A 25207-nucleotide genomic window follows, 5' to 3' on the forward strand; every position below is an offset into this window, starting at 1 on the left:
ATATACGCGGTGCATGTACAGTAGGGTGTATGACGAAAAACTTTTCTTTGAAATTCAATATATCCAGTCGGTAAAAATTTGTCACTATGGTCATATATTTACCAAAAAAAATTTCAGTGAAATTAGAAAATATTTAGGTGTGTCCGGATGGACCAAAAATTTTAATTTTTTTCGTCAAAAATGTAGATTTCAAATTTTTTTTAGAAACATAATGCAAATTCGAGTACAAAACTGTGAAGCTTAGAATATTAGTAAGCAGTAAAAAAAATGATATCTGTCATGTAACATTTAGGTGTCCCGGAATCTACATGAAAACCTTAGTTTTTTTTACCATATACGCATATTTTTCGATTTTCAACCCATTCTTTAGGTTGATTTTATAGTCTAGGCATAGTAGTAGAGCAGGAGGTCAGCTAGCAAGTGCTCTTTTGCCGGATTTAAATGTTATAACGCCAGAAAATCAGTCAACGGTAATTGATAAATCGAAGGTTTTTCGGGAAAGTGTGAAATATCGTAAAGGTTCAACTCGCACATCAAAAATAATTGCCCTCTATTTTGATGGTCGAAATGATGAAACAATGAGTTAAGAAATTTTAAGTGATAAAATGTGTCCGCAAAACTATACTGTAAGAACACATATCTTTGCTTGAAGAACTAGGTTCAACATATTTAATACACCTAACTCCAGACAATGGCTCTGGGAAAGACATAGTAATCATCAGACATAGTTTTCATCAATACTAAAATTTATGAAAGAAAAATGCATTGATGAGAAAACTATTAAAGCTCTTTGTTGTGATGGTACCGCATCAAATACTGGAGTCTAATGGATTAATTTCATTGTTCGAAAATGCTATAAAACACCTAGTAGAAGCAGTGGTTTGTTTGCTTCATTCAAACGAATCACCGCTTAGGAAAGTTATGGTTTCCCTCGACACGGTCCAACTTCTGGATCTACTTTTTTCAGTGGTCCAATAGGAAAACGTATAACAAGTTGTCAAGATTTACCAGTTGTTGTGTACAATAAAATAAATAGTATTTTTCCAGACGTTGATTCTAAGCAGTTGAGCACCGACCAGAAATATCTCTGGCATATATATATGAGGCTTATTGTACTTACAGGTGAATGCCCCCCAAGAGTTGGCAAACAGAAATCCTGGAAACATCTCCCATGCAAGATGGCTGACAATGGCAAACCGAATTTTACGTTTATATATTGTATAACTCGATCCAACCCCGCAGTTGAAAAAACTAGCGGAGTTTGTCATGAAAGTTTATGCTCCCTCATGGTTTACAATAAAATGTCATGCAAATATTATTTATGCATCACAAAACTTTTTTCAGATAGTACAGTGCATCAAGTACTTGTAAGATGGTCTTAAGGCTATCGTTCAACCAACTCTACAGAGAAGTGCTTTCATGTTACACCCAGAACATCTGCTTTTGGGAATGTTGTTTGACTCACGAAAACATATTGGATGTCTAGCAAGCAAGAAGATACAAAAAGCTCGACAGAGTTAAGAGAAAAGAGTGTTTTCAAACCATTACAAGTGAATTTTGAGGCAGACTACATAGATCTTATTAATTGGCAGTCTACAACAGTAACGGAGCCACCTCTCGTAACTCATCACTCGATCCAACCTGTATTATACAGTACTGTATTATACACACGCAAACATATACTATATATAGAATATATACATTCAAAGCACACGTTAAGCACATATGCGATAAATACTTTCTTGTAAAAGGTGTCATAATATGCATTCAAAATGATGAGGCTGGGTAAATACCAAATTTTGGAGATTTGGCGGGTCTACTGGGCTGGCCAGCTCCCGAAGTGGCCAACCTAGAGCATTTGCAGCAACGTGTGCGTGTGTGTGTAAAATAAATGAAGCTTCACTCTCCTGTGAATTACTTTTATTCAAAAAGAGCAGAAACAATATTTATACGTGATTTTGCACGTGTGGCACAATGTTGCCACAATTTAATACTGGATACATTACGATTGGTTGCAGCTAAGCAGTAATACTGACTATCTCTCCACTAATTCTCACCCCCGTAGAAACCACCAGGGAACCGTCCATTATGGTAGTTTCCACTAGTATCTGTTGGGTACCTGACGTCACTGAGGCTGCCGCTGGTTCCTCCTCCTCCTCTCTGTGGGTATCGACCTCTTGGTCCTCCGGTATCTCTGTTGTTGTTGTTGTTCCATCCCCTGTTACGCTGTGCATATACATGGCCAGTCGTGAAGAACATGACCAGGACGGAGATAGTGACCAGTAGTATTGTATATTTCATTTTATTTGCTGAAGGTCAAATTCTTGATGATTCTGTGGAAAAGAAGAATTGAGGAATTTAGACAGTACTGAGAAAAATTGAACACCTGCTAATAGTCAGGCAGATAATATCGCAATTTTTTCGTGAAAAGTTTGAAAACCCCGAGCTTTACATTGCTACGAACTATAAACGATAGATGGCGCAATTCTTTATCGCGGTCTGCTGTTGGCAACGGGGGTTGAAGCCGGTTTCGGTTTATCGGAGAGGGATGCGATTGGTGAGAACATTCCAGAAGATCTCGCCCCCTCCAGGCAGTAGTTCCCACACCTCCAGACAGTGGCGTTACAACATTGTATCAAAACGTAAACAAAACATATTATGATTGCTGCGCACGCTTGTACGAAGGAGACCCACTCGCGCATAGCGTCAAAGAGCTTGGCGAAATCTGTTGGCGATAGAAGCGTTGTAGCGGCCGGACTTTCTGAATATGCCTCCGGGCGTGCTTGTGGGAGATGCGAAATCTTCAAGTTACACCTCTGCGTTGATTCAATTAATTCATGTTGTTCACATTCGCATGATATATTCATAACTTTGAATAAATAACTCGGTAAAAAAAAAAGTTCTTCAACAATGGCCCAATCAATCGTTTTACCATTGTTACATATCATTCGAAGACTGCACACAGTGTCAACAATGGGTCAGTGATCTATATAAGAACCGATTCATGTGCATAATAACACATAATTTATTCAAAGACACGTGAGTAAGGACATGAACATAGTGGGAGCTGGTTTCCGATTCTGAAAACCTGAATTTCAGGTTTTTTAATCAATCCGCAACGGCGGCGATTTGCAGAATCGGAAACCAGCGTGTACGATGAGTTCGTACCCTAATGTGGAGGAACCGAATAAGACGCCTTTTTTCTTCCCATGTCGATAAGCAATGCAAGGTAGCAGCATGTATAGGTAGTGCAAGATACGATAGAAACACGAAGCATCAAACGATCGTTTTCTGCGTGTTTCATATTCAGGGTGGAAGGTAGGGATGATGATATGGTTGGGATTCGTGGGAAGAAGTTCTGGCGTCGGGCCAGAAAGGGGCTATGTCCATCGGAAACCGAAAGCAGTTCGCTGTTCTACGCACGTCCGACTGGAGCCCTTGGTTGGGCGGGTCGGAACTCGCGTCAGATTCCCTACGAGGTGGGGTTGTTAGTCACCTGGAGCCCACGACCGATAATACTTCGCGTGTATTTAGTCCGCGAAGATTATCGCTCATTCTGAGCTGCCAGTGGGGCGAGCAGCCGGAGATGGGAGAGGGGGAAGGCATTTTGGATGGCGGTCTGAAGAGAAAGAAGTTTGACTTCTGGACCGTCAAAGATGTTAGGCTTGTACTAAATGGCCGCGCGGGTTCCCCATAATCAGGAATGGCTGTTGGCTCTTCCTTGAAGGTTGCTATTTTTTTTTTCTTCAGAAAAGGCTTTCTTGCTTTCAAATATTTTCCCGTTTTCTGGAAAGTTTTACTCTTTAATTTTTGGGTCCCCCCCCCCGCCACGAAAGACTTGTGAGTCTTTCTTGGCGGTTACGGTGACTTTTCTAGTTTTCAGTTTGACTTGGGTTGCTATGAAGCGGAAATTTAATGTTCTGGATTGGCTAAACATGGTTTTATCTAATTTTCAAAATCCTGCTTTTGTCCTGCAAAAAATCCTTTTTTGTCCTGCAAAAAATCCTTTTTTGTCCTGCAAATTCCGCTACTAAGTTTTGCCTCTATTGCAAATTTGATGTTCACTGAGGAAGAAAGAAATAAATTTTTGGATTTGAGAGAGAGACAGAGAATCCTCTTCATCAGAGACTGGAAAATGGGATGATTTCTGGAACGTGATCATTTCGTATTATTTGTGATCATTGAAAAAGTGATTCTATTTTACAGAACGTTATTTATTACCTTTTGAGAAAAATAATAAATAAATACAAGCAGCATCTTTCTTCGAAGAAAAATGAAATACAGGGTTGTCCAAAAATCGTGACATGCTTTGAGAGAACATGACAAAAAAAGGAATGTTTGGAAAGGTTTTGGAAAAACATGGGAAAAAAAAGTTCTTGAAGAAGTCGCTCAATAAATCGTTTCCACCATTGTTACGCGTACGGTTACATACTGAAAATGGTTGGCGATGTCCTAGTTGAGAAACACTGCCCGAGAGGAATTTTTACGCTGTGATTGACCCCTTGGCCACTTATTCCTCAAATTCGCCAATATGAAGTGTAGGTAACTTAGCGCGCACCCCCCCCCCCCCCGCGGTGTTTTCTATTCACTCTTTTGGTCACTCACATGCTTGCACGGTTTCGTTGTCACTATTCAGGTTACTTACGGAGCTGGTCAATCGCTCTTTAGGTCACTCTCCTGCTCATTCACATGATTACGTACTAGTTTGATCTCGCATGCTTGAAAACTGTTTTTGTCGCTCACTGACCTGGGTGACCATAGCTCTTTAAGTCACTCTTTTGATCCGTCACATGCAGAGGTGGATTTAACGGCGGGCTCGCGTTTTTTTGGCCCACGACTTCTGAAGGGCCCCACAAAACCCCAACTTCATACTTCTTTTCTAATTTATGTATTCCAATATTTTGTTCCGCACCCGGGGCCTCAACCGACCTTAATCCGCCTCTGCTTACATGCTTGCAAACTCTCTTAGTCTAGGTCATTCACTGACCAGGTGGAATTCTTGTTCTTTTAGCCACCCTCTTGATCACTCGAATATGTATTCAAACTCTCGAGAGTTTGAAAGCATAAGTATCTCCGGTTAGGTCACTCTCTTGGTCTTTCACTGGCTTGGCCCTTGCTCTCTGAATCGCTCACGCACTTGCGAATTCTCTAGCTCACTCTTCTGTTGATTCACCGATATGACCCATCGTTCTGTATATCACTCTTTTGACATGCTTTGAAACAGCAGCATCTAGTTCAGTGTTTCTTAACCTTTTTTTGCCCGTGGCCCTCTTTGAACCATATTTCTTTTCTCGTGGCTCCCCTGTCTTACCCTGAGTCTTTAACCCTCATTTAGAAGAAAGATCCTTTATATGTATTGAATTGATTTTTTCAGTGAATTTATACAGCCAAAAAGTTTGCAAAGAAGATTGGCCTCCAGACCACTGGCCTAAAATATATTGAGCTCCACAATAGTCCGAGTTTTATTCAGGACCGTCTCAACATCATGGTTCCCCCCTATGCAAAGCGATTCTATGGTAGTCCCATACTTAGCTGGAAATAAACAGCCTACATATTTCCTACTTATTTTCAAAAAATATAGTAGTATACAAAATATCATAAGGTGGGATCACTTATGGACATAAGACCCCCGGGTATGACCCCTCACAAGAGTGGGAGCCTGCGGAAACCCCCGTGAGGCCCGGGTGGGTCTTCGCCCTAAGACGGCCCTGGTTTTATGGACAGTTTCGTTGGGTTCTGCAATTGCATAGTCACTAATATGGAAGCTTTATTTCTTCACACCTTAATTTCTCTTCTCAGCTCTCTGCAGCCTTCCAAACCATGACCCCCTTTCTCAATTTTCTTCCGTGGCCCCCTTGAAATATCCCAGTACCACTAGGGGGGGTGGTTGAGAACAACTACTCTAGTTCACTCTTTTGGTCACTCACTGACCTGGTCCCTGACTCTCTAGGTCATTCTTTTGGTCACTTACTGACGTAGTCCCTCGCTCTATACATAGACGCGGATTTATGGTTTTACCTGCGGGGGGGGGGGGGGAGAAATTATGAGGATTTAGTAGCCTTTCTTATCCCATTCTACTAATTGACTAATTGTTGATCCCTCCCCCTCCGATATTTGTTACCCCCCCCCCCTCCACTTAGAACTTTCCGCGCTCGGCTATAGCCCGCCAAACGCGTCTTCTATATACACGCTTCTGTACCCGTACGGTTAAGTTCAGAAGGTCTGGGGATACCGATTTTATTTATCCAAGTATCATTATTTTAGGTTTAATTTGGTGAATTTGATATTTTATCATTTGTTTTACAATAATACTAAAATATCAAAGAAAATAAATGAGAAAATTAAAATATGAGTATCCCATTAAGCGTCATTTTAGTGTAAAAGAACAATTTTTAAAGAATTAAGTTTCCCTCATTTTCTCTTTGTTATCGGCAGGCTATAAAATGTGGTGTCTCTTGAGTGTCTTGGCTCCATAGAGAGGATAGACTGCATATCTATTATAGAACTACAGAGGACAGTAGCCTAGTCACGGGCCTGGTACTACAGGAATGGCTAACTCACTCATTTTCAGTCACCACCAGCCCCCCCCCCCCAATTACTTTCGAGCATATGCACAACCAATGAGAGAATTGGTAAAATTCGCGCGCGTGCGTGCAAATGTTACTAATACAGTAGAATCTAGTCCTCTCGATAGCAGACACCAATGGGAACAAATAATTTTGTCCGTTAATGGGGAGGTACGATATACAGCGGAACCTCCCCCTAAGGGACACTCTCGATAGCGGACAGTAAAATTAGGCAAACTCAAAATTATTCATTTTTGGTAAAAAACATGTTGGTATACATGATAAAAAAATCCATTAATTACTTAATTAACTCAACATGACTGCTACTAAACCGTACGTAAAAACTGCTACATGCACCTCGTCTCTGAGGAACTTCTAATGGATATGTACATATTTGGATTTGCGTGTACGTGTTGTGAACCTAACGTGAAGTTTTCTTATTCTTACTTCAACGGGCCACCTGCCATGAATTTCTCGGACTATGACTGAAGTGTGATGATTGAATAATTGTACAGTTGTAGGCAGTCGAGTCAGTAGGCATGAAAGTCAGCCGAGAGGCCCCGGGAGCAAAAGAAAATATTGGGCCCCCTTAAATTGCAAAAAAGTGTGAAGTTTGGGATTTTTGGGGCCCTTTAGAAGTCGAGGCACCCGGTGCGCCGCCGTTAAATCTGCCTCTGGTTGTAGGCCCGTTGCTCTCTCTCTCTCTGTGGTAAGACTTTTTAACGGGGAGATCGCATTTACGCGTCGAAGTTGGAAACCACAGAAAAACTGAACATGACCATGGGACGGGATGGCGAATTCGAACGTTAATGTTGGTTTTGTTTGTTGATTACATGTGAGGGAAGCCAACATTACACGACTGATAATGAATGTTTTTACCTGCTTCCACACTTAATTGAATATAATTTTTATTGCAAAATATATATATATATGCAGTGCATGTATGAGCCGCTGTGGTGGTCGAGTGATCATAATGACGGACTCGCACCGCAAGGACCAGAGTTCGAACCCCTCCCGTCTCCACAGTGATGGTCAGCCGAAGTTGGTTCTCTTCAACTTCTAGGCGCAAATGCAAGCTGATCTCTCCGTTGAAAATTCTCACCACAGAGAGCAACGGGCCAACAACGGAACGATAAAATCATTCAATCATTGCACTTCACTCAAAGTTAGAAAAAACTAGTGGTAAATGGCAGCACTACACATAGGTGATAGACCTGAGTTGTGCTCGGTTTGAAAAAAAAAGCAAAAAAAAAAGCACTACACACATGACAAGCGTTACACAGAAACAAACTTCACATGAGTTTCACAACACGTACACGAATATTCCAACATGTACCAATTCGTTAGAAATTCCGCAGAGGAATATGGACAAGGGGTGCATGGCTGGTTTTGTAGTGCGAAACGTATGATGGACGGGTAAACACTAGAACCGCGGCACTTTCGGTATACCTAGAACCGCGGACTGGGTCAAATTGACCCAAACTTTGAAAAAACAGTGTTCCATTGCGAAAATAGAATATTAATTTTCGGTTTCTGGGGTTCTCCCTACTCTTCTTCAATGTCGTTTAATTGCGTATTCATAATGGAAAATTATATTTGTTTATGAATATAAAATGGGCTTCAAAATTAACGAAAAAATGATGTAATTCAGTAAAAATAAGATTTATTACACATTATTTACTCTATTCAGTCCAAAAACGTTTTTCAGTAATCCCATAATATGACAAAGATGTAAAATAAGCGTGTCAAATTGAGCATGAAAAAGTCTATAATATGATTCTGCAAAATAAGTATTGATTTCTTGCATATAGAAACGTCCTATTCACTTGTAAATACAAGATTCATCGAAAGACTGGTTATTTGTGGAGATGAATCTTGTATTGACAAGTGGAGAGGACGTTTCTATATGCATATGGCCATCTGGTTGGCCTTTGTCATTCACGAGCTATTAGTTGATTGTTGACGCCGTCCATGTACGGTGCCTTTCAACGTATATATACGCTCCAAGGTTGAAATATTCTATATGCTTCCATAGCTTAGATGGTAGAGCACTCGTCCGGCAAGCGAGAGACCGGGGTTCGGGTCCCCGTGGGGGCAGTGATGAATTTTCTTCCTCGTGAATCTTCATCTCCACAAATAGCCAGTCTTTCAATGAATCTTGTATTGATTTCCTACTGATAAGTGGAATTTATGATGAGCAGTTGAGAAATTTGTTTTTCATTATTCTTGCACATTCATCGCATGTTGAAGTTGCACAACCCATGCAAAAATTAACATTTCGTTTCCACATTTTTATGTTACCTGACATATAAGACTCGTTTATTTTTATTTATTACTTTTATTTATTATTATATTTTGATCGCTCGCGAACAGATACATGATCAAGAGCACACGTTCCTTTTGCGCAAGGGCAACGCGTATGATGAACGCAGCTCTTCAATACGATTTTAGAGGAACTGCTTTCAAAAAATAGTTCTGGCCTTCTGTACTGCTGTATATAAAATACAGGAATATCTTTATAGTGAGATCCAGGATGTCATAGAAAATGTCTATGATGCCGAATATTTTCTGGGCATTTGATCGCTACAACTACGATCGTTACACTTTGTTGAATTGTAGTGTGAAATAGTTTCTGGGTGTGTGTGTGTGTGGAAGCTTTTTGTGGCTACTACTGCCAATATCGACTGCCAGATGAAGCGTGCTGAGTAATGAAAAACTGATATCGTCCTTTTCTTGATAAATTGCCATTGTGGCATCATTGTTCCATACGACTGTAGTTTCACTATCTTTATATTGCGTCAGATAATATTGCTCTTCGATTTCGTCTCACCGTCTCTACTAAGCTCGTATTTCTTGGCCTTTAGCATTTGAGCAAGCTTCAGTGTAGTGCAAAAAAAGTGTCGGTTGAGGCATTTCTGCCCTTGTTCTCAAATGGCTTGATCAGATGTATTACTACGTGCTCTGAAAGAGGGAGAGATTCGTTGGACGCTGATACTTCCCAAGGTTTCGAAATCCGTGCAAATCATATTTGGTGCAAGCCAGAAGTTTACTCTTTTTCTGTGGCATCGTTCGCCTACAGAAATTTCAACTACACGTTTTTTTCTAGAGTTAGGCCTTTACTCTCCCAAAATCTTTATTGAGACCCGTCAGAATTCCAGGTAATCAAGTTTACAAAGGGGAAAAAAATGTATATTTAGCTCCACTTGTGCCATTACCCCATTGAAAAAAAGATAATCTACTCTGACAATGAATTGGCCTTGACCTTGAAAGACCTTTATTCTTCACTATCTTCATTTACAAACAATTTTAGAACGGGTAACCACTTCCAAGAAAATTCTATACCCCATTTTTCCTATAGAATAGTACGTTGGGTCAAAATGACCCAAACTGCGGTTCTAGGTATAAGTGCTTATAGCTCTGAAACACGAAATGTGAAGATGATAAAATTTTCGTGAATTAATATTCAAATGATATCATGAAAAGTCACGAAATTTTTTTAACATCTGCGTGTAAGTTTTTGAGATAAATGAAAACGAAGTTCGATTTGGGTCAAATTGACCCACTCCGCGGTTCTAGTGTTAATTGGTTTAATGAAGAGGAGAAGTGTAAGGACTGGTATGACTGAGGAATATAAGGACTGAGGAATGGTAAGGACTGATAATATAATTCATCATTGATGGCTTTTTTCTCAGCCAGAGATATCAAGAAAACAGTTATTTTCCGGATATTATGCTGAGGTGAGCTCGGAAAGAAAAGTCATCACGTCTCCGCCGGGACTCGAACCCAGGACCTCTTGCATACCGGGTAAGCATGCTACCATCTACACCACTGGAGACACATGAATCTGCCTTCCAAATTTCACGCACTGTGTCGTGAGGCGCTGAAGTAGAGGCATTAGTAGCCTCTCTTAACTTCAGGAAATGGCCCCCGGGTGGGACGGTTTTAGAGAGATATAGATGGCTTTTTTCTCAGCCAGAGATATCAAGGAAACAGTTATTTTCCGAATATCTCTGGCTGAAATTTGCCTTCCAAATTTCACGCACGACACAGTGCGTGAAATTTGGAAGGCAGATTCATGTGTCTCCAGTGGTGTAGATGGTAGCATGTTTACCCGGTATGCAAGAGGTCCTGGGTTCGAGTCCCGGTGGAGACGTGATGACTTTTCTTTCCGAGCTCACCTCAGCATAATATCCGGAAAATAACTGTTTCCTTGATATCTCTGGCTGAGAAAAAAGCCATCTATATCTCTCTAAAACCGTCCCACCCGGGGGCCATTTCCTGAAGTTAAGAGAGGCTACTAATGCCTCTACTTCAGCGCCTCACGACACAGTGCGTGAAATTTGGAAGGCAGATTCATGTGTCTCCAGTGGTGTAGATGGTAGCATGCTTGCCCGGTATGCAAGAGGGCCTGGGTTCGAGTCCCGGCGGAGACGTGATGACTTTTCTTTCCGAGCTCACCTCAGCATAATATCCGGAAAATAACTGTTTCCTTGATAATTCATCAATCCAAATTTATTTGGAAATTATGCATTACCACTGCTAAAAGTGATGAATGTAGTCAAATTTAATCAACTTTTCTTTATATGTATCGAGACGATTGCGAATTATGCATAATCACCGGTGTGTATCATTCTTTTACTGCACTAGCATATACATTTTAACATTAAAATGTATAGGAACCAATTGCGACAAAGCCTACCCTCATATAAATGTGGAAGTCGTATAAACGAGGTTCTCCGTTGTATATCATACCTGTCCATTAGCGGACACTCCCCGTTAGCGGGGGAAAAATTTTGGTTCCGTGGGTGTCCGTTATATCGAGAGGTTGTACTGTACAGTGTAACCTCGTTTAACTTCGCTTGTAACGGGCCCCTATACATTTTGATGTTAAAATGTATATGTTACTGTGTGCAAAAGTGATGCATCAGTGAAATATGCGTAATCAGTGCCGCAACTAGGCAGGTGCAACTGGTGCACCACACAGGGCCCAGAATGTTCCGGGACATTCTGGGCCAAAGAATGGGGCGAGATCAGGCGTAAATGCAAATTCTTGCACAGGGCACAGGAATAGCTAGCTACGGCACTGCGCGCAATCACTAACTGTCTCGATGAAGAAAGTTTTATTAATAACTAAATTCAATTGATAATTCAAATTTCACTGCATTTACTGTATTATTTTTACCGGCGTTTTTATGCACAGTTCCCAAATGAAATTGGAAAACCTGCTAAATTCGTGAAAATTTATATAAACTTTCTTCCTTTCATAAAACCAAATAATTACTTTTACCCGCACGTAATACGTGCTCTACACGTGTATTTTGCAGTAAAAATTAGATTACAATAAATGTGAAGAAGATGAGAACATTCATGAGACAACATTACCATTCCAATTCACCAATGGACCATAGTTATGTTCAAATAATTAAGCAATTAATTGGCAATTCATCATATTTACTATAAGACGGGCTTAAGATTAAATATAATCTTAGTTGAATATGAGAAATGATAAATTTTCTCGGATTATAACCAAAAATTTATAAATTAGAGTTGCGGAGAAAAAATTAGGTTACCATATTTTACTGTCTACTATCGAGTGTCCGATTACGGGAATTGAGAAATACATTAAATCCCTACCTATTCCACGGGACCGATAACCAGAAAAGCGTCCGTTAATTAACGGGAAGTGTCCGTTATATAGGGGAGGTTTCACTGTAATATCTCATTGGCTGCATATGCTTGAAAGTGTGATGCTTTCGTGCTACGTAGTAGCATTTTTATCACGGCCACATAGGTGGAGATAGACTTTGATGTCTGGGGGGGGGGGGCCCCACGATGATGATGATGATGTCAATTCATATATACTTATAGACATTAGATCAGTCAGTCGAATCCACCTTTGACGCTGGGGGGGGGCAATCCCCCCCCATCCATCATGGCCCCCACAAGGGGTGGGCTGACAAGGCTCCAGCCCTGGGTGATTTTAATCATTTTTTTTTTGGTTTTTCACGCTATAAATTCATCATAAAGGAGCCCCGTGGAAGTCTGGTCGGGGGGGGGGCCGTAAAAGATCCCAGCCTAGGGGCCCTGCTTCAGGATGTGGGGGCCATGTCCCCCGTATCTCCGCCCATGCACGGGTCTCAAATCACACACGAGAATCAATTGCTTATTTTTGTTCGTAACAACCACAAAGATGGCTGACAGGGCTCCAGATCAGGACGATTCTTACTATTTTTTGCTCTTCACCCGACGAATTCACTATATAGTGTGGGGTCCCGTCAAAAGTCTTATCTGGCGCTCATTAAAGAACCCGGCATAGGGGGCCCCCTGCCGCAGGATTTGGGGGGGGGGGATGATTTTGGTTGATATAGAAATGAAATAAACGAGAGATAACAGCTTACCTGAGAAAATGGGCGAATGCGACTCGACTGACAATTAAGTTGTTTAAACAAGAAAGAAGAGAGTCTTTTTTTTTTCCTATGGCCAATGGCAGCTACACATTGTGTGTGTATTTCGCAACACACACACACACACACACACAAGTTCTGCAACTTCTTGGAAAAAGCGAAAGTTACGGGGTGGGCGGATATCCTCCTCCTTTTGGCTTCTGAACCGACATCCTCTGTGTCTGTAGCCATTATGTTTTTGAAAGGTCATTGAGAAACTCGTACCTTGGTTTCCTTCCCGTTTGTTAATTCGTTGATCGGAGAGAGAGAATGGGTATTTCTCTCTGTTTTAGACACTATTGTGTCAGTTCTAGGACGCCACAGGTATACCTGACACCTGAAGATTCTCTCTATATCAGTGTTTCTCAACCGTTCTTCTGAACCCAAGGACCAGCGAAATGTGTGAACAATTTTACGGACCGCTTGTGTCCCGTGTTACGGGACAATTTTGTTTGTTCCGATTTTTTTTTCATACATTTGTCCCGTTTCTCCAACGATGCTTGTCTGAATTCGCAATATTTACTGAAATTGTGAATACGCACAGCCTTTTCATAAACAGTATATGAATTATATTACGATAATTATGGAAAAAAATATAGATACTCATCCCACATATATTTGTCAGGTTCAACAATTTTTTCCTCACTTTTTCAGCAATTTGAACAAAAATTGGTGATTGTACAACCGGCAATGATTTTGATGACAATTCGTAATGCCCCGTATTCTACCCTATTAATTTTCAACGGAATGTGGTCATCTGATCATTTGAATATTTTTTTCACGAAATATATGTATATTTTTATTGCAGTTTGTAACAGCCTTCCCCCCTTCAACAATTTCTGAATTAAGGCATTTCAAGGCAATGAATTGAATTTTCATTGGCAAAATTTAGTGATATCCCGTATTTACGATCGCAATTTCCCACATTTTCCTCGACAATATACGGTGAACTGAAGTATGAAAGTACAATTTTTATTTGAACACGTATGGATGCTACTAATATAAAGCAAAACGTCGGTTGAATTATTTTTTATTCAGTGATAATCAAATTACTGAGTCTGCCTGCGGACCACCCATGCCATCGTCGTGGACCAACTCTGGTCCACGGACCATAGGTTGAGAAACATGTCATTTGACAGAGCATGATACGTTCTCCCAAACGTAGGGAGGGGGGGGGGGTGATAGCCGAACCCAAGTGGAACACGAAACACCCTACCAACCCTGTGTTATCTCGAACCGTTTACGAGTTACGGTGGATAATACACTGCTCAAAACAATTAGGGGAGCACATGGTTTTAACAAAATTACGCAAAGATGTATACCGATAAGTAACATAAAATGAATCATCCATAATTTAAAGCCTAGCAGGAAACGGAAGAAGAAAACTTCATATGCAAATCAAAGTTCATGACGTCAAAAACCAGAAAAAGGAGATAAGGGCAGAAATCGGGATGTTGCAGAAACGTCTGTTTTACTGCCGTAACTGTGAAATTCGATTGCGCAGTATTTCTTTTTTTGAGACAAGGTGACTTGAGGATGTCTCAACAACGTGATTTACCGGAATCCATGGCATGGCGTGTTATAGGCACACTGGAATCCGGGCAAACACAACGTAGTGTCGCGGACGCTGTTGGAGTCGCCAGAAGTGTTGTTGCAAGGCTGTGGAATCGATTCCAAGAAACAGGAAATGTTAGACGTCGACCAGGGCAAGGTCGGCCACGCGCCACTACAGCAACTGATGACCGGTATGTACGGTTAACAGCCCGTCGAAACAGAACAGAGAATGCTACGCAGCTGCAAAGACGGTTGCTCTTGGCGAAGGGACGAAGGGTGTCCAGCCAAACAGTACGTAATCGGCTTCATGAGGGAGGGCTCAATGCACGTAGGCCAATGGTCTGCATTCCGTTGACCCCACGCCACCGTGCGGCCCGAAGAAGATGGGCTGCTGAACATCGAGATTGGGAGCAACGTGATTGGAGCCAAGTGCTGTTTACAGACGAGTCCCGATTCATTCTGGAGTGTGACACCCTACGTGTTCTGGTATGGAGGGACAGGGGCACTCGAAATAACCCCGCATTCGTTCGTGAAAGGTCACAATACAAGACGAGCTGGTTGGATGGTATGGGATGGAATCAGCATCGGCGGACGTACGGACCTGCATATCATTCGGAATGGAACTTTGACGGCCCGAAGGTATGCAGACGAGATACTGCGACCTCATGTCATCCCTTACGCTGGAGCCATTGGAGATTCCTTTGTTTTCCAGGATGATAATGCCCGACCGCATAGAGCTCGTCTGGTGGAAAAACATGCTTGAAGCTGAAACAATACAGCGTATGGAATGGCCAGCGTGCTCTCCTGACCTGAATCGCATGACCTGAATCGGACGACGCATTGCTGCGCGACCAAGGCCGCCCGTTACTGTCCGAGACTTGCAGATTGCACTTCTTGAGGAGTGGAACAGTATTCCAAAAAGTCTGATCGATTACCTAATCGCATCCATGGCAAACAGGTGTGCAGCAGTCTTAGCTGTTCGAGGAGACCACACGCCTATTGTAACCAAATTGTTGCCCTAAATCATCTTTTCATGTTTTTTCCATATTTTCAAAGAATTAAAGCTTAATTCCAAATTTTTTTACGTCTTTTTTCTGTATTGCGCATTGATATGCGTGTACTATCCATTGTATGCCAATACGTGGCTGTCTCGCACGGTTTTCTTCACTTTTTTGCTTGCTCCCCTAATTGTTTTGAGGAGTGTATATTATGGAAAAAAAAAATGCGTCAAGAGTCTGAGGAAACCGGGATTTGTAAAGTTCCTGAGAGACCTACAAAAAAACTGAGCATATGTTTGGAAAGCGTAGAAAACATCCTATAAGGTGACACCAATTTCATTGAGATATCTAGATCTAATGGCGAGCGACAAGCGCTGAAAGATTGGCAAAGTTCAAAATCGAATTATCGCCTAAATTTTTTATCGACCATTCCGCAAACTCCCCTGTATAGCTACAATCGGTCAAATTTACCAAAACATTCGTCCGTTGTACGTCTACCAGCTCTGGAAAAAACCAACAATAAACCATATCGGTGTTGCGGTTAGGGGCCGTTCAAGTATTACGTAAGCTAATTTTTTGCCATTTTTGACCCTTCCCCCCCCCTTGTCAGCAAAATTTCGTCATCAGCTCTGCTCCTCTGAATCCTAACTCATATTTTCAGAAAGGGTGGTTGATGACGTAAGCATTATCCAAACCCCCCTTCCCCCCCCCCTTGTCATCAAAAGTCAGCAAATCGGAAACCTCCTCTCCCCCCCCCCCATCGATGACGACGTAATACTTGAACGGTCCCCTTAAAGAGGAATTTAGCCTTTCTGTTCGGAATACATCACTGAAATCAGCGCGTGTTGAATTTAAAAATCAGAGGAAAGTTGGGAAAGAACAGCATCTTTTTCACACGCGTGTGAAAAAGATGGGGGGGGGGCATCGTTTCGATCCCCCCCCCCCCCCCCCCCCAAGTATGTGAAAAGATTTCCATAATAATGGAATTCGAATATTTTGTTTCTGTGAATTCGATGAAATTCACGCCCTTGTTTTATTTAAAATATCAATGTTACTCTCAACGTAAAGGTGTTGAATTAAATCTGTCAAATCACTGTGAAAAGCAGTGACAAGGGGATTAAAAATTCAATCAACATAAATGCTCTATATATGGTTCAATCAATACAGTCGAATCCCGTTTTAACGAATACCGTTATAGCGAAAAAAATCTCGTTTCAACGAACACTTTTCAAATTCCCCAGATAAGTTTACGTAGAAACAATGCAAAAACGTGAAACTCTCTTTGTAACGAAATTTCGTTATAACGAACTGATTTCTGTGGTCTCTTGAATTTCGTTATAACGGGATTCGACTGTATTTCCAAATGCTTCGACTCAATTTTTATCACAGTACAATGCAACAACAACAAAGAGGAAAAAACGGAATTTATGTTTTATAAAAACAGGTTTGGCTAATTGACACCTGTAATTTCCTGTAATGTTCAGAGAAAATGCATATATATATATATATATATATATATATACAGTGGAATTGAATTTTAACCAATACCGTTCTAGCGAAAGTCTCGGTGTAACGAAAACTTTTCTGATCCTTAAATAAACACATGGGAACAATGCATTGTGAATTCCGATGCTGCGAAATCAAAAATCAGTTATAACGAATTCAGAAACAGGTTCCTGAAAATAAACAAAAGAGTACAAGTTCCAAAAAACGATCCTTCCCCCATTCCCATATCTTTTTGTGGCATGAAAGATTGTGACAAGGACGAACCGGGTATCGAACTCGCGACACCTCTAAACAACCTACTTAAAGGTAGTACTTAAAGCCCCGTTCACATGTACTATAAAACATCCCAGGAAGTTCCCGGTAACGGGCATTTTCACTACAAACCATTCACATGACGTTTAGTTTATACCGGTAATTCCCCTCTTCTTTCCGGAAGTCGTCACTGGTTACGTGGGTTTAACGGAAGTGGTTGATTCAATATGGCTGACGAAGGAATTTGCAGTAGTTTTCGCGGCGCAAAGGATTATGGGAGAGAAGGTCGGTGTCGACCACTAATCCATCCCAAGAAAGATGGGCTTTTTTTGATGAGATTCTTTTCTCCCACCCTTTTTTCCCCCTCAGAAAAAGTTTCCTTGCCGGTAATTATCACCAAAGGAGAGTATTTTATTGACCTCGGCTACCGCGCCCGATGGAATCAAAGAATTAACTTGCTGAGCGGGCGCGGTAGCCCAGTAGCCCAGGTCCCCCCTAAAGTACAGAAGGATGTTTAGAGGTGTCGCGAGTTAGATACCCGGTTCGTCCTTGTCAGAAACTTTCCTCACACAGGGGTACACCAGAAACGCCGACATGACCACAGAAAATGATTGCTACAGCAGGGAGTACAGCAGGAGTTAGCGCACCCAACCACTCGGTGAACAAGGCTGCCGTTCGGAATCGACAATAAATTGTAGGTTCCACTCTAACTAGCCCTCCCGTGCCGGAAATTACTGGGGTGCGACAAAAATGATCAAATGACTTGCCATGACAAGATGATAAAATGACTTGCTGAGCTGTTGGGGAAGAAGGGTTGTTTTTCTATGGCTTGTGAAGAAAAAACTAATTTTAACTGATACATTTTCATTTCATTTGGGACCATTCAAGTATTACTTAAGCAGATTTTTAGCCATTTTTACCCCCCCCCCCTTGTCAGCAAAAGTCAGCAAAACACTGACCCCCCCCTCCCCCTTGTCAGCAAAATTTCGTCAGCAGCGTAGAATATTTCATATGTTCAAAAGGGGTGGTTGATGACGTAAGCAACCTTAAACCCCCCCCTCCCTTGTCAGCAAATCCGAACTCCCCCCCCGTCCCCCCCCCCGTCGATGCTGACCTAATACTTGAATGATCCCTTTCATGCTGTGCACCGCCAAGGCTCTATCAACCATTGCCCCTAATGAGGGATCTTGGCGGTGTCGGGTGCTTTATTATGCATATAAAATACATGAATTAAAAAAATAATACACATTATTAAAAAAAAAACTATATACAGATTTAAATATTACCATTATACAATTTATTTCAGTGAGCTCTTATGATGTCTTTGTAGCTCTATTTAGCTTGAGCCCTTTTTTGTTCTCTGCGGCCAAGCGCCAGGTCATGAACCACGTTCTCCCTCGTTGGCTTGTTGGCTCGGGTGAGCCCTCCGCCGTGGCCAGGCCAGGTCCTGGACCACGCGTCTTCCCTCGTTGGCTTGTTGTTTAACTGATACAGTGCTTGAGAAATAAATAAAATTCTATGAGAGGCCAGTGGCTGCACATAGAAATCTTTCATATTTCTTCTGTTTCAAAATGAGTGGCCTCGAAAGGAAACAGTTTTCGATTAAGATAATTTCTAAAGTATACGCTGGAGTAAATAAAAACAACGTGTCATTAAGGCTGAGGTCATTTGAACCCCCAAAATAAATTTTGCAAGGGGGCTGTGAGCCCTCGCCCCCCTCCTCCTCCTCCCCCCAATAATCTTTGAAAAAACAATGCAATGCACCTTCCTTCTCCTGCGAACGCGCTCGAGTCCCGTATATACGCGACGATCCACAACAGGCAAAATGCCGAACGAGGTGGCTGAGAAAAAGATGCCCATAAACAAATATGGGTATCATATATTTCTAAAATACAGCGACCCAATTATAAAAATGCAATTATGAAAACTAAGAACTATGTATACACATAGGGCATATCTCCATCTACCCTTTCAAGATTTTCGAAAAATCCAAACAAGTTGGAATTTCAAATTCAAACAACAGTTATAGGATCCTATAAGAAAAAAAGACTTGACCCTTTCACTCTCAAATGTTGAAGATGTGGACGCAGCTTTATTTACGGGACATTTGTTCAAGACATTTTCCAGAAACGTAAATGGTATCAGGATATCCATTCCCGAAATGGGCCAGTTACCAGCCCACTCGTATGAGAAAAATACTCTGGAATTAGCATGTGCTTTTTGAATGCGAAATCTTTTAAGCATTTGTTTCAAGCACTGCACGCGTGTACATTAGAACAGCCACCGTCAATCTATTGCTCGCGAGAACCATAGACCCAAGAGTGCTCGATGCCCGTGTCTAGTTTCGTGCTCACGAGCACTCGATCAACACTTCGAATTAAATTGGACATCCTGTAAAATTATTCAACGATTACAATTATGTAAATTTCAGGCATATGAGTATGCCAAAGTTCTCGTAAGTAGGATGACCATACGTCTTGTATTTCTCGGGACAATTTTTTCTATTTTTCTGGTTGTCCATACTTGTTTGCAAAAATGTTTCCGGTTTTTCACGCGTTTTTACCGAAGCCGACTTGTCTTTATTCTTCATTTTATTCATCAAATCAAGGAATAAAATTATCTTCCAAACTCAGAAATTATATTACGACAATTAGGACTACATGTAAGAGTGTTAATCGCACATCTTGTATTGTTTTTAATTTTCATTCACTGCAATTTGAGGTGGCTCTTCATTTCTCGCGATCGGCAGCTTTTCTGTGGTTTTAGCACGAGTTGGCGACTTTGCTTAGTTTTGGCATCATTTTTGGCAATAATTGGCAATGTCCCGTATTTCGAAGCCCAATTTCCCGTACTTTTGCCGAGAAAATATGGTCAGGGTACATAGGGGATGTTGACAATGGGCTTAAAGTAGCGCTCTTGACTCACTACGTTTGAAGGCACTTTTAGAGGAATTTTTGCTGTTTCCTCGGCTTCCACGATGTTTGTACAAAAAAATATATTATAGATTATTTGCCTCAAACATATTAAATACGTAAAACTTTCTAAAAAATATCGTATATTTCCTTTATAATGAAATTTAGTTTTAACGAAGCGATTTCTTCAGTCTCTTGTTGTTCGTTCGTTCTTGGATAAAGGGATTCGACTGTGTACATCTCCGAAGATAATAATGCCAACACCAGGGTCGTAACTAGGCTGGTGCAATCGGGGCACTGCCGCGGGGTTCCCTCACAAATAATATGCATTCATTTGCATAATTTTCTCCTTCTTAAGGCGATTCCCAAAAAAATGTCTGCCCCGGCCCGAGAAGGCACGTCACGGCCCTGGCCAACACGGCCACTAAAGTTGGTGATTTTGAAAATTACTTGTGTCAACGTTTTTGATGGAAATAACAAATTCAAGAAATCTTCAAACAGACTCTTCTTCCCGGGAAAGCCGGGACATTTTTTGTAAAAAAAAAAAGAAGTCGGGACGGCCAGAAATATAGAAAACAATCACCGGGACTACCTGGTAAATACGGGATGTATGGTCACCGTACACTTAATGGTGAAATTGGCCCTGCTTGTGAATGTAATTTTGCATTGCAAAACGTTGTTTTGAAATTGCTTCATGAAAGGGGGGCCATTCCAGTATTACGTCAGAAGATTTTTAGCCATTTTTGACCCCCCCCCGTCAGTAAAAGTCAACAAAACACTCACCCCCACCCCCCCTCTCCCCCCTTGTCAGCAGCTTAGAATATTTTAATAATATATAATTTTAATATATAAGGCGCAAATGCGAGCCAATCTCCCCGTTAAAAAGTCTCGCCACAGAGAGCAACAGTCTTACAACGATAAATCATTCAATCATAACACTTCACTCATAGTCATAAAAAAAACTGGTGGCAGATGGCAACACTACACATAACAAGCATTACAGAGAAACAAAAAAACTTCACGTCAGGTTTCACTACACGTACACGCACATTCCCGCATGTACCGATTCGTTGGGGGTTCCGCGGGGTGCATGTGTGGTGTAGCAGTAGTAGGTAGGGCCTCCAAAAAATGGCTCGGGGATCCATGATGTTCTTAAGTCAGTCACCTCGTTGGGCAATTTGCCTGTTGTGGCGTTGTATTTGTATTTGACAATGAATGGCAGCGCAGTCTCTCCAATTTTCCAGTTGTCAAATCCAGATGACAGCGCAGTCTCTCCAATTTTCCAATTATCAAATCCAGATGGCAGCACTACACATAACAATATTACACAGGAGCTCGGGTAATAAGAAAGATATTTCATAGAAACTGATAGTTGTGTGTGTGGAGGGCCTGGATCTTATAGTCATTACGGAATCCTGGGCAAACGATGGGGATGAATCTTTCTTACACATCTCAGGATACGATACTTCTTTGAGAAATAGATCTGATAGGAAAGGGGGCGGAGTGTTGATATACGTGTAATCATGTTTGAAGGCTAGAGAGTGTAACGTGAAGAGAAGTGATATTGAAACTATATGGGTTGAGCTTGAAAACAAAAAACGTCATAAACTTATTGTTGGGGTTTGTTGCAATCCACCGAATAGGGATCCAAACTGCATTGCCAAATTTCATGATGAAATTTCCTACATGTGTAAGCGTAAGAGGGATCTCATACTAGGGGATTTCAATTACCCAGATGAAAATCTTTGGGAGAATCTTTCAGCTAGAGAAATGAAATGGACTTTCTCAAGTTGGTGCTCAATAATTTTTTGTATCCGCATGTATCAGAAGCCACTAGGGGTGCTGCTATTTTGGATTTAGTCCTTACTAGTTCCGAGGATCTTGTTGAATATGTTTCGGTGGGGGACGAGTTTTCTTCCAGCGATCATCGTGTCATCAGTTTTCACTGTAACTTTTCTTCGAGTAAGGTTGATAACAAAAGACTGGTTCCTGGTTTTCGGAGAACTAACCTCGTTGTTTTGAGAGGAAGGTTAGCGGAAGTTTTCAAAGACTGGTTGGAGTCAGTCAGGGTGGTAAGTCAATGGGAAGAATTTAGTACGAAGCTGTCCTCTGTTTTGCACGACTTCATACCCTTTGTTCAAAAAAAGCGTGTTTGTACATCGCACCGTCTATGGGTTACGGATAGTGTGCGTAACCTTTATCTTGAAAAGAAAAAGAACATTTAGAGAGCATAAAAGTGGGCGAGGTGACCTATCATTGTTTACTGATAAATTAAGAGCGTTGAAGAAAGCGATAAGGGATAGTAAAAAGGAAGTTGACTGTAGGTTGGCAGATAACATTGTCTCTGACCCAAAATCATTTTTAGATGGTAGGTTGGCCCCCTCTCGATAGGAGAGTTTAGAGTAGAGATCAATGTAGGCACAGTAGGCAATTTGCCTTCAATGACTTTTTCGCGTCAGTTTTAGAGAAAAAAATGTTGAATGTACGGGTGTTGCATGGGGTAATAAAACCCTCAATGAAATCCAAGTAGAAAACGTGGAGGTCCTAAATCTTCTAAGAAATGTATGTGCAAGCAAAGCACCAGGACCAGATGATATCTGTCCCAGGGTCCTCAGGGAATGTGCTAATGAATTTTTGGGGCCAGTCGCTCAGATATACAGGAGTAGTGTTGCTGAGGGTATCGTCCAAAGGGATTGGAAATTTGCTAATGTTGTTCCGATATTTAAGAAGGGTAGTAGAGAAGCGGTGTCCAATTATCGTCCAGTGAGTTTGACGAGTTCCCTCTCGAAAATTTTGGAAATTATCATCAAAAGGCAGTTTGTGAAGTGAAAAGTAAAATGTATTGTCGGATAATCAGCATGGGTTCAGGAAGGGGAAGTCACGTGTGACTAACCTCCTTTGCTTCTATGATCACGTGACGAAGGCTTTGGGTAATAGCAAGAATGTAGATGTGGTTTACCTTGATTTCCAGAAGACATTCGACCGGGTCCGACATGGTAAACTCTCGAAGCGATTACACGACATTGGAATTGGGTACAACTTGCTGAATTGGATAGAATCCTGGTTAAGAGATAGGTCACAACGAGTTATGGTGAACGGGGAATTCTCCGGTTGGACAGGAGTCACAAGTGGAGTTCCCCAAGGAAGTGTCCTTGGCCTCATACTTTTTCACTTTTATCGATAAACTCGATCAGGGTATCGATGGGTTTACTAGCAAATTCGCAGATAACGTGAAGCTGATGGAGGTAGTTCGGAATCAATACGATAGCGATAGGGAGTTGCTCCAGACCAACTTAAACAGGATGGCAGCATGGGCAAATGAATGAAGCATGACGTTCAACGTTGACAAGTGCATGGTCACTCATTTTGGTTCGAACAAACCACGGTCTCTTCCGAGTTGAATGGTGTTACTATACCGGATGAAACTAGGGTCACCGATTTTTAGGAGTGGGTCTAGGGAACCTAAGTGGTGACCCTCTTAGGTTCTCTGAACATTGTTCAGCGTCGGTGAAAAATAGAATAGAATGGTCTATTTTATTTTGAAAAGGTCCCTTTACATTGTCCTAAAGTCATTCTTCCGCTTTTCCGAGGCCCATTTCGTCCCAGGAGTATGTTGCAAGGTTTTGGAGACCATACTTACAGCATTACAGCGAAACAAAAAACTTAACGTCAGGTTTCACTACACGTACATTCCCGCATGTACCGATTCTTTGGGGGTTCCGCGGGGGGCGGGGTGCATGTGTGGTGTAGCAGTAGTAGGTAGGGCCTCCAAGAAATGGCTCGGGGATCCATGATGTTCTTAAGTCAGCCACCTCGTTGGGCAATTTGCCTGTTGTGGCGTTTGTATTTGTATTTGTACAGAGAGACATAGACTTGGTTGAAGGGGGTGAAGAGAAGAGCTACGCGTGTCCTTATTGACACACGGGGCTTGAGTTATGAAGAGAGACTTCATTTTTTGAATATGTTTACATTGGATGAACGCAGGTGTCGGACAGATACGATCGAAGTGTTCAAAATTTTCAATGTGATGGATGAATTATTAGTACGCCGTTAATCGACTGCTTTTACAAGGGGACACCAGTATCGATTGGTAAGGGACAATGCGTGGTTATGGTGTCACAGGAAATTTTTCTCTAATAGGGTTGCTAAGAAATGGAATACTTTATCCCCGGAGGTAGTAAATTGTAACACAATTAACACGTTTAAAAAATCGAGAAGCTATCCATTCTTAGAATAAGACAACCATAAGTATTCTTTATGGGCACTGTATAGTATTTTATTATGTGTATGTATTGATTATAATTTTTGTTAATTGCATTTTTAATTAGGTTGCTGTATTTTTTAAATATATGACATCCATATTTTTATGGGCATCTTTTTCTCAGACACCTCGTTGGACGTTTTGCCTGTTGTGGCGTTGTATTTGCATTTGTAACAAACTTCCCGTTAGGTTCTCTCTCTGTCTCACAACACGTACACACATATTCCGTCACGTACCAATTCGTTAGAAATTCCTTGGAGGCATGTGCACGAGTTGCATGTACGGCAGGCGTGAATCTATGGGAGGGTTGATCACCCTCTCCCCAAGCGAAATATATAATATTGCCTCCAATGCGATAATTCATGAAATTTTTGTAACTTCTGTATGATAATACTGCATTCAACCAATCCGTTGAAAATTGCCTGTATCAACGTTTTTGATTGAATAATGAATTCAAGAAAACTTCAGCTAAAAAAAAAAAAAAAGGGAAAAACCGGTACGGAGTCAAAAAAGTTACTGTCCCAGAAAATACGGGACGTATGTTCGCCCGATTGACAACAATGTGCAAAATCACTCCTCCCAACAGCGAGTTCTAGATCCTCCCCTGATGTACGGTTAAGTAATGGTAGTTGTCTCTTGAATTTTGAATAAAGTTTAACGGCGTAGCTGTTGATTAACTGAAACGCAATAACCAGGAAAATAATTACAAACAACG

General features: G+C 41.3%; 1 long non-coding RNA gene across 1 annotated transcript; it reads right to left on the reverse strand.

The window, feature by feature from the left end:
- Nucleotides 1–1903: 1903 nt before the first annotated feature.
- Nucleotides 1904–13100, reverse strand: LOC149081449 (uncharacterized). The gene is made up of 2 exons (XR_016193461.1): nt 12965–13100; nt 1904–2333 (listed from the first exon to the last, which is right to left on the reverse strand). It is a non-coding gene; the product is annotated as an uncharacterized LOC149081449 (long non-coding RNA).
- Between the last annotated feature and the right edge of the window lie 12107 nt (nt 13101–25207).

This window comes from Pholcus phalangioides, unplaced genomic scaffold (assembly GCF_987345545.1).
Source record: "Pholcus phalangioides strain wild (caught in Gottingen) unplaced genomic scaffold, Ppha-v1.0 ptg000010l_1, whole genome shotgun sequence".
NCBI classification, from domain to species: Eukaryota; Metazoa; Arthropoda; class Arachnida; order Araneae; family Pholcidae; genus Pholcus; species Pholcus phalangioides.